This window comes from Pseudochaenichthys georgianus, unplaced genomic scaffold, assembly GCF_902827115.2.
Source record: "Pseudochaenichthys georgianus unplaced genomic scaffold, fPseGeo1.2 scaffold_267_arrow_ctg1, whole genome shotgun sequence".
In the NCBI taxonomy this organism is placed as follows: Eukaryota; Metazoa; Chordata; class Actinopteri; order Perciformes; family Channichthyidae; genus Pseudochaenichthys; species Pseudochaenichthys georgianus.
In genome coordinates this window covers 463,050-467,277 of record NW_027262956.1, presented here as the reverse complement: position 1 = coordinate 467,277, position 4,228 = coordinate 463,050, and the positions used below count along the sequence as shown (strand labels likewise).

The 4,228-nt window shown below is 44.7% G+C and overlaps 1 pseudogene; it reads right to left on the bottom strand.

The window, feature by feature from the left end:
• Positions 1-3,038: 3,038 nt before the first annotated feature.
• LOC139433369 (uncharacterized) lies at positions 3,039-3,820 on the bottom strand (annotated as a pseudogene).
• Positions 3,821-4,228: the final 408 nt, after the last annotated feature.

The following is a 4,228-nucleotide window of genomic DNA, read 5'->3' as shown; positions in this document are numbered from 1 at the left end:
TTATGGCCCGGTGCTTTCTGCCGTTAGAGGCCAACTGAGTAAGAGGAGAAACAATCACCTTGCTGTCTATAGAAATTCCAGAGCAATATGGAATACATGACCCCTTCATTTTTTTAACTGAAACAACTCTTTATGAATTAGAGGACGAATTTATTCTTGATCTTAGATATATTGTTGAGATTAATACCTCAATCTACCAAGATGATTTGAACCTGCCTAGTTGGACTACTTCAGTCACAGTGGCTCCAGTGAAGCCAACTCCTGGACCCAGGAAACCTGTGCAGTATGGGTCAGCGGCTGAGTCACCTGTACCCCTGCCAGTGGAGAATGATGTTCCTTCCAGCTATGTGGGACAGGCTGCATCTCTACTCGCTGAGCCACTCAGATCGCAGTGGATTTCCTAAAAAAGGACGACGACTACCTGATAACTGCATGGTCAGATATCAGACGCCAGGTAGCAGCAGCCCTACCTACCCCTGCCACTGGTCCACTTCACCATCTCCAACTCGGTGACTTCGTACTGGTCAAGGACTTCTGGAGAAAGAGCTGGAAATCCAACCGTTGGCAAGGTCCCTACCATGTGCTTCTCGTCACCCAGACAGCGGTCAAGGTCGCCGAGAGAGCCACGTGGGTCCACGCCAGCCACTGCAAGGTCGTAGTCACAGGCCAGGAGAGACGGTAGAAACAGACGACAACAAGTGACGTGCCAAGTCACTACCAGCACCACACTCACACCACATACACCTAATCTCACACTGCACACACAGGATGTCATGAGTGAGTGCCAGCGAAGCTGTTTCATATGCCTCTGGTTCCTCGTTTGTGCTATCATTTTGTGGGGCCTCATTGACCTTGTCACAAAGTCAACCAAGTGAATCTACACACACCGACATATGGAGCCTCTCCGCCTCGTGATGAGGCCTCACCTGGAAAGACGACAACGCAACCGTGAGCAATTATTGACGAGGTCTAAAATATCCATAACAACTGTCGACCGAGCTATCTGGCCTTTCGTTTGGAGGGGTCATCCAGGGAGGAACCTCAACTCCTCCATGTTCAGGGTCAAGGATTTACAACAGTTAGCAACATGGATTGAGGAGTCTACACCGGAACAACAGATAGGCCCCCCGCTCCTGCAAGTGCCAGGCCGAGTGGGGGTGCGCCCACAAATCTATCTTCATCATGACGGCCCATGGGCTCTTTTTACTCTTGTGCCTGACCTATGTGATAACGAGAACATTCCAGTGAGGGACTATGTTTTCGGTGTTCTCCACACCAGGTTCATCAAAAGGTCCTCCTTATTACACATACTGAAGAACTTTTCATGATATTGATGCTTGAAGTTTTACGTATGTAATATGTATGTATTTTTACGATTTTATCTGTTGCTGTTTTGATAACTTTACATTTTGAAAAGTGGTTGTTGAGATCTCCATATCAAGTGAATACTTAAAACAAAAGTTAATTATAATCAAATATGATCAATCATATTCTTGTAGAAACCCATAATGAGAATACTTCTTCATGGTTTCTGAATATGTATGTATGTTGACAATTTTATTTGTTGCTGTTTTGATAACTTTTCGTTTTAAAAAGAGGGTGTTGAGATCCTCATATCAGGTTGAATAATTAAAATGAAAGTTAGTTATAATCAAATATAGTCAATTATATGGGGTCATGTCCTTTTTACACAAACATGGGAAGGTGTGTCTTATGCCGTAGCCAATATAATATGTCTAGACATGTTCAGTCCTGTACATCGAAGGCCATGCCCAGTTTCCACAAATATGGATATGGAGGAGGTGTCTTAGGTTTTTCTATCCTGTTTTCGAGAATAAAGACACTGGCAGATGGGGAGGAATTTTCTTTTTGGGACAGAGCGAGAGAGAGGGGGTGTTCCCCTGGTATGCTCTCTCTCTGTAAGCTCTGTCCCTCAGAGCTGGGTTTTTGATCTCGGTAAGGTTCTCTCAAAGCTTGGTAAAATGCTGAGTGAATTACTTTGTTGACTGAGTGGAATGAATAGGTATGTGTTTTTGAATATTAGGCCCGCCACCTGTGAGGAATGTTCCTCCGAATTCATGTGGATAGGTATGGGTTTTTGAATGTTATTCCCTGCCGTCTGTGTCGGAAAAAAGGTATGAAATTGATGTGAATTGATTGGGTGAAAATGAAAGTTGGAATGTGCTTTTTATTAACACCGGGTATTTATGAGGAAATACCTCTAAATTCTGAAAAACTGAATTGGGCAGTTGAAAATAAAATGTTGGTAATAAATGTAAAACTATGAATTAAGGTTTTAGATTAGAAAATAACCCCAGCATGATATGTTTAATATGATTATAATGTTGTAAAGAGAGAAGGTAAACACCCTATTAGTTTGGACCTATTTTCTTCAAATAAACTGATCCCACCTTTTGGATTGGGACAACTTAAAAGACATCTGCGCTCTCCTCTCCTGCTTCAAAGGTAAGATTGCACCCTGCCACACTCACACTTAGGTAGGGCCACACCTCATTTACTGATATCAAAATCCTTCGGGATCGCTTGAACAGATTCAGAGAGTTGTCTGAATTGAAACAGCAGTTAATTGAACCTGGTTCTTTGGGGAGTTGATAGAGGTGAGATCTTGCTGACGTTGGTGGATCTGAGCCAAGCAGTAAACTTACATAGACTCAATAACTTCGGTTAGGTCAATTAGTAGGTCTGAGTAATTTCCCGGAATAAATGATCAGCCCTCACCGACTCTTACACCACCTTTAAATCATTCAACAATATTGCTTGAGATGCTAGAGATCTTATGTTTAAGAGACCACATTTAATCTTTTTTGCACTGTAGTAGTTGTTACATTTACTTTTATTAGGTTATTATGTATGACACCTCTCTTAGGTTTTACCTTAAATTGTCCTTGGGCAGACACACACACCGTTAATATTGGGTATTTTATTGGGTTGGGGATTCCTATGGGTGACAGCCGAGGAGAGAGCGCAGAGAAGCGTGTAAGACTGCGACTCCGCCTCCTGGTTTCAACTCCACTTTGTCATGGATTAAGTCCACAAAGCCCTGAAATGTTTGCCGAAATGAGATTTGCACCTTCCAAAGTAGGATGAATGCCGTTTCTCTTAATCAGACCAGGTTTTCCCCATAAGGCTGTCCAATTATTTACGAAGCCCACATCGTGTGCTGGGCACCACCAAGACAACCAGCGTTGAAATGATGACATGCGGCTATACATGTCGTCATTGATCAGATTGGGGAGGGGACCAGAGAAGATTACGGTGTCCGGCATTGTTTTAGCATATCTACACACTGACGCCACATTAACTTTGGTGCATTCTGATTGGCGTAAACGAACATCATTACCACCTACGTGAATAATAATCTTACCGTATTTACGTTTATTTTTAGCCAGCAGTTTAAGATGCGCCTCAACGTCGCCCACTCTGGCCCCCGGAATGCATGTGACTGTGGAGGCTTCGGTCTCTAAGTTCACTTATCTCATAATAGAGCTACCAATAACCAGAGTTGACTTCTCAGCGGGTGGCTCGCTGAGTGGGGAAATCTGTTAAATACGTGAACGGGTTGGTGGGGACCTGCGGGTTTCGCGTTATGCCCCTTCTGAACAGTCACCCAGTCTCCCGGCTGCTCTGGAGTTGCCGGGGGACGGATAATAGGAGCTACCTTTTGCCAGTCTGCACGGACTAAGATGGGCTTTACTGTAGCTGTGTGACTTTCTAAAATGCGGAGTCGGGCTTCTATGGCTATGATTCCCACCTCCAACCTAATGTAGCAGGATGAGTAGTAAATGCTGTTGTAAGGCATATTCTTCTAAGCCTGTCACCACCAGGGGGCACCCTATAAAGGGGCAGAGGCTTCTAGCTGGCGGCCTCTTGTTCGTTGGTGCCCAGACCTACCCACTTCCGTTCTTGCCGTGTTTTGCTTCCGCCACCGGCGTAGCAGAGGGTCTTCCTGGCGATGCCTATCAAGTAGCCGTAACGTAGAGAACATGAAACTCTCTCCTCTCTGCCTGATCGGGCCAAGATAAGGCTTTAAAGAACCACTGCTGTTTTGCTGCACCGAAAAATACGGGTTTCTGACGTAGGGTCATCGCCTGTACTGCTGATCCTGTGTGCTGCCAAGTGCTAATTAATTGTCTGCTTCTGGCTATCGTGTCTGGTCTGATTTGGCATTGCCTACGGCAGTATCATCACCTGTCCTACCGATCCTGTG